This window comes from Mesoplodon bidens, assembly GCF_964165515.1.
Source record: "Mesoplodon bidens genome assembly, chromosome: 2".
Taxonomy (NCBI): Eukaryota; Metazoa; Chordata; class Mammalia; order Artiodactyla; family Ziphiidae; genus Mesoplodon; species Mesoplodon bidens.
In genome coordinates, this window is record NC_138177.1 from 21,308,368 (window position 1) to 21,318,802 (window position 10,435).

The 10,435-nt window shown below is 43.0% G+C and overlaps 1 protein-coding gene across 1 annotated transcript in view; it reads right to left on the bottom strand.

Annotated features, from left to right (window-relative positions):
• Window positions 1-9,863, bottom strand: part of SUSD4 (sushi domain containing 4) — a 180,836-nt gene extending 170,973 nt beyond the window's left edge. The window contains exon 1 of the mRNA XM_081224262.1: window positions 9,782-9,863. The gene's annotated coding sequence lies outside the window, so the exon portion shown is untranslated. The remainder of the gene's footprint in view (window positions 1-9,781) is intronic.
• Between the last annotated feature and the right edge of the window lie 572 nt (window positions 9,864-10,435).

The following is a 10,435-nucleotide window of genomic DNA, read 5'->3' on the forward strand; positions in this document are numbered from 1 at the left end:
AGATCTTAAAAGCATTAAAAAAGAAAATGTACCACCTTCAAAGGAATGACAGACTGACAGCAATTTTCTCAACAGCAAAAACCAAAGCCAAGATTTCAAATCTTCTAAATGGTGAGGGAAAATCACATCCCAGTCATCCTAGAATTGTCCACCCAGCAAAAATACCTCCACTCATGAGAGTGAAATAAAAACATTTTTAAAGAAACAGATACCAAGTCTACTACCAATAGACCTAAGCCAGAAGAACTTTAAAATATGCATTCCAGGAAGAAGGGAAATAATCTTGGAAGAAAAGTCTGAGTTGCAAAAAAGTAAAGTAGGCAAATATTAATATTGTCCATAAAATAATATTAACATCTAAGTTCCATGTCTAACTTATAAAAATAAAAATGTTTAAGAAGACAAAATGAAAATACTCAGGATAATAGTATAAAAGTTGAAAGAGGAAATTGTTGTGTGATTTGCTAGGAGGGTTGAGGTACTATTGTTAGTGTTTAGTAGTTTCGCACGGTATAATTTCCAAGGTAACCATCAGAGAACAGAAAGAGAGTACAGCACCACTTTCAAACGAGTAGAAGGAAAAATGGAATGAGAAAGCCAAGAAAAATGGAAAGTTTTAATAGTCAAGAAGAGAAAACTATGCAGAGGGAAAAATAAATAGGACGCAGAAGGTAACAGCATAGTGGAAAGACAGACAAATCTGGCATCATGTTAATGAAACAGGACTAAACTCACCACACAATGGACCGAGATAGTCACACTAGATATTTTAAAACACATTCAGCCATGTGCTATTCACAGGGGACAGGCTTTAATACAGAAAAGCGTTATGTAGATAGGGCCTCTATGCAATAACAAATGTTTTACGCATCTGGAAGATAAAACAGTTCTAAAAAGTCTTATGTTACATGTAATGCAAAATTGATAGAATACATAGGGAAATTAAACTCATCATCACAGTGGGCAATGTTCAAGGTAAGTCTTTTATTTATTGATAGGACAAAAATTATTAAAAATATAGAAATGCAATTATCGTTTCATTTATCAAACATATAGATTCCATATGACAATATTTACAAAGACTAACCATGGAATAGAAGAAAGGTTAAAATGTTCAAATATCCCTTATCATATGGACCAAGTTTTCCTACCACAGTTCAATTAATTTAGACTTCAAAAACATAGCTTAGAACTTTTAAATCTCACTTTTAAATACCTTTTGGATTAAAAAACCCAAGAAATTTAAATATATTTAAAACTAAACAATAATGAAAATACAACATACCGAGGATTCTGGAATGCAGTAAAAAAGATACTATGAGAAAAATGTAGAGACTTAAATGCTTATTCTTACAAGAGAGGAAAGGCTGAAAATTAATGAGCTAAGTACCCAACTAAGAAATTAGAAAAAGAACAACAGAATAAATTTAAAGAAAGATAACTTTAGGTGTCGAAATTAATGAAATAGAAAACAAAGATTTACAAAACACAAAAGTTGGTTCTTAGAAAACGCGAATAAAATAGGCAAGCCTCTAGCAGAATTGTGCAAGAAAGAGAAATGCACAAATAATATTAAAAATAAAAAGGGATATAATGAGAGATCCATCAGAGACTAAGAAGATAAGAGAGTACTATAAAAAACTGCATGCCAAAAGTGCATAAAGATGCATTAACTTAGAAGAAATGAACACATTCTTTTAAAAATAACCAACTCAAATAGAAATAGCTCATAACCATCAAAACAAGTGAAATAATTGTTTAATTTTCCTACAAATAATCACCAGGCACAGATGATTTTACAGGTAAATTCTACCAAGTGTTCATGGAACATATCATTCTAATATTATGCAAATTCTTTGAGGAAAAAAGAAAAGGAATATTCCCTAATTCAGTCTATGAGTCCACTCTACCTTTGATGCTAAAACTGGTAAAAAATATAATAAAGAAAAATCATAGGGAAACTTCATTTAGGAACATAAAGACAATAATCCTACACAAATATTAGCAAAATAAATCCTGCAGTTTATGAAAAAAAATAACACATCATGACTCAGCTGAGTTTATTCCAGGAATGTAAGGTTTAACTTCAGAAAATCTGTAATTATCTTTCACCCCATTAGCATTACAAGAACAAAACAATATGGTTATTTCAAAAGACAGAGAAAACACATTCGATGACATTCAAAACATCTATTTATGATTTAAAAAATTAACTAGCTCAGGGGCTTCCCTGGTGGCGCAGTGGTTGAGAGTCTGCCTGCCGATGCAGGGGACACAGGTTCGTGCCCCGGTCCGGGAAGATCCCACATGCCGCAGAGCGGCTGGGCCCATGAGCCATGGCCGTTGAGCCTGCACGTCCGGAGCCTGTGCTCCACAGCGGGAGAGGCCACAACAGTGAGAGGCCCACATACTGCAAAAAAAAAGTTAACTAGCTCAGAATCAAAAGGGATTTCCTTAATCCGATAAGGGGAGTCTAACCAAAACCTACACAAAATTATTTTTAATGGTGAAACAGTGAAGGCTTTTAAAATCAGGAAGAAAAAGGAAAAGAAAGAAAACATATAAAGTCTGGAAAGCGGAAAAAAAACCAAAAAATTCTCATCATCCACAGATGATATGATTGTCTATATAGATTCTTTTATCTACAACCTTAAAAGTTTATATATGCATAATACAGCTTTGTGTAATAGCCAAGAAAAAGAAACAATTCAAAGTCCATCAATAATAGAATGGATACATAAACTGAAGCATAGTCACACAATGGAATTCTGTACGGCCAAGAGCATACCAATGATCAACAACCATACTCAATAACATGGGTGAATCTCACAAACTTAATGTTGAGTGAAAGAAGCCAGACACCAAAGAGCACACACTGCATGATTCCATTTACATAAAGTGCAAATACAGAAGGACTAACCTCTGCTATGGAAGTCAGGAGTGTGGCTCCCCTTGGGTGGGGGGGCTAATGGCTGGAAGGGGTCCAGGAATGCAGTGTGAAGTAAGGAGGTAAAGCATGGGATGTAGAACCAAACCAAACGGTGTGGGGTTTAAATGTTGGCTCTGCCACTCACCAGCTGACAGACTGTCCACGTGGGACGTAACCACTGTGAGACTCAGTTTCCCCCACTGGAAAATGGGCATAAGGATGATCCCCACCTCACTGGATTGCTATGAGATGAACAAGATAATGTATGTGAAGTCTGTGGCTCAGGAAGTTCTGGAAAGTGATAGCTATGGTTGTTGTCAGTCTTGTTCTTCTTCTTGGACTCCTCCACTAGGAACCTAGTGATTCCTGGGGGTAAAACAAAAAAAAAAAAACAGAGTTTTCCCGTAGCAGATGGCTTTTGATTTCAAGACATTTCTTTCAAAGACACTTCGGGGACACTCCAGACCCCAGATATGGCCTCTTCAGTCAACACAGGGGTTACTTTGTCATTGGAACTCCTGCTGAGGTCACAGGCACCAAATGTCAAATGGTAAATTCTGCAAGGGGAGGGAGTGAGATACTAAATCAACTGCTTACTTGACTGCACTTCTTACAAATCTCAGACCAGCAAAACACACCTCTCATTCTTACCTTTATGGTCAGAGCTGCTTGAGTCTAAGGGCATTTTGGTTTGGAGGCTGTGTTTGGAAAACCTTCTGGTACCACTCTATCCGGGACTAGTCAGGCAGCCTCCCACCCCACTCTCGCCCGGGCAGGCACCGCCATTTATCATGAAAAGAATGCAGCACCTGCTTCCACCGCTAAATTTCCTGCTTTTTGTAAAAGCTTCTAAAATAGATTTTGAATTGTATGGTTTTCATAAACGCTGTTTTTGCAAAGTTTCTTGAATGATTATTTGTGCTTAGTGTTTGAAAAATAACTTCGCTCAAAGAGAAGGAAGATAATGTGTCTAGTGACTATAAGATATTAATGGGAGCACCCCTGAGCCAAGTTGAAGGAGATGGAGATGAGACACGTGGATAATCAACATTTGAGCTCCTAGAAGGGAGTCATAAACATGAACTGGCAGACTTCTGTGGAGCTTCATCAATTCGTGTTCACTGAGCCTTATTCATTAGGGCAGTTGGGAAGCAGCAGGTGTACACACATGTGCACATGTGTGTATTCCAAGGGAGGTAAGGACGAGAGATTGGTCCAAGCATCCTACCAATGTGACTTCTGCTTCATCCCAAGATGAGTCTGAGGCTTTCAAAGTATTGAAGAAAATAGGAAACACTCCCCTAGTTCATGATGTAGAGCAGGAAGAAGCTTGAAGTGGGGCGGGCTGGGTTAGGGGTGCTGCACAAAAGCCAAAATAAAAACAGAGCCTTTGCAGCCCAGAAAGAAAACCACCCTATTCGCTGCCCAGGCTGAAAAAGACACGGTCCAGAACATTTATTCTGCCATGCTTCAGTCTTTCAGGCAGAACAAGTCCTGGCAGAAGTTGATTTTGCAAGTTGAACAGAGAAGACTCCTTTTTGGAGTGGAGGGGGTCCAATGATACTAGATGTAAAAGCACTTTGGAAAGTTAAAGGGATTATACAAAGGTAAGAGATCATGGTTATTAGTGGTATGTTTGCTGAGAAGATGCCAGAGTATTTCTTCTCCATAGATGATCATGACACCACAAGGGCCAGTCGTGTCAGAGTGAGGATGGCGTCAAGTCAGGTGCCAGGAGGTGGGCCCTCAAGTACAGCCCTACCGCTGATGAACCGCTAACTAAAAGCAAGCCCTTGGCCTCTCTGGCCTTGAGTTTCTATATCTGTAAATGGGGCATGATAATAACACCCTGCTCAGCGGGGTGTGGGAGGCCACATAGGTAAACGTGCCCAGCATGTGAAAGCCCTCAAAAAACCAGCTATTGTTTACTGAGCTCTTATTCTGGGCCAGACACCATGCTGAGTGCTTTTTGTCTAGTCTCCCATGAATCTTTACAAGAAACCCATGCGGTAAGAATGGTTATTCTCCATGTATGATGGAGACACGGAAGCCCCGTGTGGATGGAGGCCCTGAAAGGTCCTACTGGGGGCCTGAAACCCATAAGTGACAAGATCAAAACACAGACACAAAATCCGGTGGTTCCAGCCCCAAGCTCTGTTCACTCTCTCCCATTTTTCCTCAATAAATGTTACTTGAATCTCAACTAGGTTGTCCATCTTTTGAAGGCAGGTCCTGTTTGTACTTCCTGAACTCTCATCCCAGAGCTTCTGTTCTGGTACTGACTGCCATTAAATATTTACTGAAACTGAATTGTAATAACTCTGTGGGAAGGTCCCTGCCGGCCGGGTCAAGCTCTGACAGCTGTTCTGTGACTCCACGTGACTCCCTGATCCAGGAGGGATGACCTCTGCACAGGGGAGCTCAGAGGCCATCACACACACAGCTTCCAAGGGCAGGTGATCAGACAACTGTGCCCATCACCACCCTGAAAAGAGGGACCAGATCAGGTAGCCTCTGGTGGCCAGGCAGGAGTCTGAGGCCCTGGGGGCATCCTCCAGCCCAGCTGTAGGAGTGCAGATTGGCTTATCTCAAAGCTTCCCAAAAATCACTTCAGAAGTGACATTCGAGGTGTCCCTCATTGTAAACCTTCGAAAAGATTTCTTCGAAAGCCTGATGTAAAGACCGTATTGTAGGAAACACTGCATCACCATCAACTTCCAAGTGAAAACTGCTAAAGTGTACACAGCGGACAAGGCACCCAGCATTTCAAATTAAGGCTTTCTCACGTAGCATTTCTTCACTCTCACAGACAGGTGCACATGGCCTGATTTGATATGATACCCAAATAGAACCAAAGTGTAATTTAGGAAACTAAATTCAACTGAACCAAAGTGTAATTTATTTCTGAGTCGCTGATAATACCACTGTACATTTTCTTTAGCATAACTCCTTCTCGTGCCAGAGATAATAATGGTCTGGTCTTCAATTAAATGAAAGATGGAGTATTTCCTGGGGAGCTAATTGGTGGATGTGGTGAAGCTTCTTCCCTTGTACTGCCACGTCTCCTCATTTTACATCGTTCTTGGGTGCTGTTCTGTCGTGCATTCGTCCCCCTTTGCCAGCGCCTCGTTCCGAGTTAGTCCCCTCGGGTATACGTAATTCTGGAGGAGGAGGACCCGTCCTCTGCCATTCAGAACCCAGGGAAGCAGCCACGAATGAGCAGGAGACAACCAAACTGTGCTGACAAGCATGGGAGGCTGGCAGACGGAGCAGCTCATCAGTTTGGTTTGCTCTGAATCCAAGCAAGCCCCTAGTGCAACTGAGTATCGTTTTTCAGGGACTGTTGGCCAGGCTGAAAGTGCTGTGTGGATTGGAACTCCAGTGTCCCATGGCTTCTCCGGCCTCTGACATTGAACTCGCTTTTGTCTTGACCTGCTCATATAAGACCTTGGACTCCCACAAAGTCACCTCTGGAAGTACCCAGAGTAGGTGACCCTCCCCACCGTCAGGCTTGTGGGCCATGTTCTGACTCTGTCCCGCTCCCGTCCTCCCGAAAGCCCGCGTGAGAGTCACTGGTGCTACCCAAGTGAGACCCCAGTGTCCCCATCTTCCGACACAGCCACTGCTGCCAGGTTGTATGGTCCTACAGCACAGGGGGCCGTGTGCCCAGAATATGAAACTCCCCTGTCCCCCACTGTGAGCCCTGCTTTGTCCTAGGGACACACATGCCTGCCGTTCCCATTCTTAGGTTCATGGTGTCTCACACAGGACAATTCCTTCAATCCCTGCCTGCTGCCCTCCACACCCTGCCCCTTATCAGAGGCCAGCACGAATCCTCCATCACACTCAGAGCCCCAGTGCAGTTCCATTCTTGTGAGCTGACTCCTGCCGGCCCCCAGCTCACCAGACCGGCCTGGACACGTTTGCGTCAGTGAGGGCTCAAGGAAGGACACCCACTGTGGGAATACATTGGGGTTTTTTAGTTAACATGCTGTTTTGCTTTTAAAAACTGAGATGATAGATAGGTAGATAGATAGATGATAGATAGATAGATAGATAAGTGAGAAAGTTCTTCCTTACACTAGAAAACCAACAAATAAATGTAAAAGGAATAATGGATTTAGAAAACCAGCACCTGGCAACCATCATCATAATGATAGATTCAGGCCAGAATCATCAATGGATGCTGAAATTAGCGGGTGAAATTTAGAGGAGTCTATAGACCAACTCAAAGTATCTCCCCCCAGGATTCTTATTAATTACAAAGTAACCTTACAGAAGGGAAAATTAAGTCACTTTACTGTGGAGACATCTGGCCTATCCCCCCTTAACCAACTGATCAAAGCTGACATCCCTGGTGATGAAACAAAGGGACAGCAACACGGGCCTCCTGATACGGTGCCCTGAGAAAAACCCAGCACCACAGCTTCGGTGTTACTGCCCAGAGCATACGTACGACCGGAATGCGACCACAAGGAAACATCAGACAAACCCGAAGGAAGGGTCGCTCTACAAACATCTGCACTATGAAAAAATGTCAATATCATGAATGCAAAGAGATACTCAGTAACTGTTCAAAAGTAAAGCAGACGGGCTTCCCTGGTGGCGCAGTGGTTAAGAATCCGCCTGCCAATGCAGGAGACACGGGTTCAAGCCCTGGTCCGGGAAGATCCCACATGCCACGGAGCAACTAAGCCCGTGTGCGCCACAACTGCTGAGCCTGAGCTCTAGAGCCCGCGAGCCACAGCTGCTGAAAACCACGCGCCTAGAGCCCGTGCTCCACAACAAGAGAAGCCACCACAATGAGAAGCCCGCGCACCGCAACGAAGAGTAGCCCCCACTCACCAATACTAGAGGAAGCCACGCACAGCAACAAAGACCCAGCGCAGCCATAAATAAATTAATTAATTAATTTTAAAAAAAAAAGTAAAGCAGACTAAAGTGACACAACAACTGAATAATATAGTCCTGGATTTTCTTTTGCTATAAAGGACTTTATAGGCAAATTGATGACAACTGAATAAAGTCTGCAGATTAAGGAACAGTATTGTTTCAGTCTTACCCTGTATCAGTACATGTGGTGAGAGAGAAAATGATAAAACCAATATAGTAGAATGTTAACACTTGGGGTACAGGCAGACCTTGCGTATTGGGCTTTACTGGACTTCACAGATATTGTGTTTTTTACACATTGAAGTTTTGTGGCAACTCTGCGTCAGGCAAGTCTATCGGCGCCATTTTTCTAACAGCATTTGCTCTCTTCATGTCTCTGTGTCACGTTATGGTAATTCTCGCAGTATTTCAAACTTTTTCATCATTATTATATTCGTTACAGTGATTGTGATCAGTGATCTTTAATGTTACTATTGCAAGAAGATTATGAAGGCTCAGGTGATGGTTAGCATTCTTAACAATAAAGTATTTTTAATTAAGTTATATATGCTCTCTTAGTCATGCTATTGCACACTTAATAGACTATAGTGTAAACATAACTTTGATGTGCACTAAGAAGCAACAAAAATTAGAGTGTCTTGCTTTCTTTGATATTCTTTTTTCTGGAACCAAACCTGCAATATTTTTGAGGTCTGCCTTATTTGAGTGAAATCCTTTGTCCTAGCCTTGTACCTGCTCTGTAAATTGAAGTTAGGTCAAAATTTATTTTTTTTTAATCTGAGTTTTTCTTTGAGATCTCTGAAGGCATGTTTGTATGTTGCCAAACCAGGATTGTGGGAGAAATAGTTGCTATTTTCCCAGCAATAGCTAAATCCAGTCTTCTCCTTGGCTTTAAGGGCACAGCTGGCTTCCCAGGTCTTGGAAAACAGAGAATCATCACTGTTACCTGAATTTAAACCAGTTCTAAACCTTTTCATGGCTGTTTCAAAATAGCTTAGAAAAAATTGGTGGGGAAATGGGATGGGCGTGGGGTGAGAAGGGCTGCATTTCTAAAAGGACGCATACCCTGTACACCCTGAGTGCCCTGTAGGGTTGTCTGCTCGGCTTCTGAGAGGGAAAAGCTGCAAGGTCAAGGCAAGACCCTCCTTCCCCTTCATGCCAGGGGCCAAGAGCTCCACGTCCACACATTCCTGCAAGCCTGCTCATGACTCAGGTCTCAGAGCTGATTTCTTATAGTCCTAAAAATAATTCGAAACTAGCCCAAAGCTACTCACTCACACATCAGACAACCTGAGGTCACTCTTGCTGGCATCAGGAAACTCAGAGACCTAATTAAACTCTTCTTCGCCTCCCCTCCCTGGGAGCACAGACTAGGGGAGAGCAAATCACAATGGTCAGATCCACGTGGGTGTCTCCTGAGGGGAGGGGGTGACCTCAAATCCCAGCAGAAAAAGCAAAGAATGTGGGAAGACTGTGGGATCCTGGGCTGCCTAAGGCTGGTTTCCAAGAAAGATGAGTCCCTGCTGCTTCTCTCTTTTGTTCAAGGGCCCGCCAGCCCTCTGACAACCGCCCATGTGTCCAGCTGGGGCAGTCCCGCTAGGAGCAAAGAGACCTGGATATCTGTGCTAGAGACGGGCTTCAGAGCAGTATGTGGGCCGTGGCAACTGGAAAAGACTATTTTCAGTTGAATCTGCAGCAATCTACCATTCCCCTCCTATGTGGGAGGGACAGATATAAACCAGGAACGGGGCAGTTCTCCCAAGCTTAGTTAGGAAGTGACCTCAGGGTTGGACAGGAGGAAGTTATAGGACTAGAGTCCCCACCTCAACCCCTCCACCCCACTGTCACGTACCCTGAGTGAATAGGAAGTGCTTATACACCTGGCAGGTATGCAAGAACACTTCTTAGTTTTGAATCAAATAAATAACATCGAGGCGACATTCAGTGTTCATTGTGTACCTGCCTCATTCCAGGCACGATGCTAATCGCTCCAGGAGATGATCTCTTTTCGTCCTCCCAACCGTCTATGTGGTAGGTATTATTAGTCCCATTTGAGAGTTGAGGAAACTGAAGCTGAGAGAGGCAATTTCCCAAGTCACCTTTGAGAAAGTGGAAGAGCAGTTAAGTTTGCAATCAAACAGGGAAGCCAAACAACCACATGAAATATTAAACAGCAGTAAAAGAGCTCTTTGGAGAAGGGTTTCACCCTAGACTTTGTCCATAACCTCACCATTTTCAAGGCTTCAGTCATCTCCATGCAAGGCCCCCTAAACCTGTAGCTCCAGGTCCAGCCTCTCTCCTGTGCTACAAAAATTCCCTAAATGCTTGCTGTCTGCTTGCTGTCTCCTCCAGGTTGCCCTCTCTGGAGCTCACACTCAACCTGGCCAAAACTAAGCTCACCATCACTTCTATGTTCACCCCAGACTAACTCCTCATCCGATGTGTCTATTTCTGGGCCGTGACACCATCTCCTAAAGACAAAGGTTTGAAATCTTGAGCCTTTCCATCACTGTTCCGTTATATGCTGTCTGAAATACTTTTTTCTCATTCTCCTTCCTCTCCCATACCTGCAGCTCTTCTTTCACCAATCCTCCCTCACCCATCTAAGGAAAT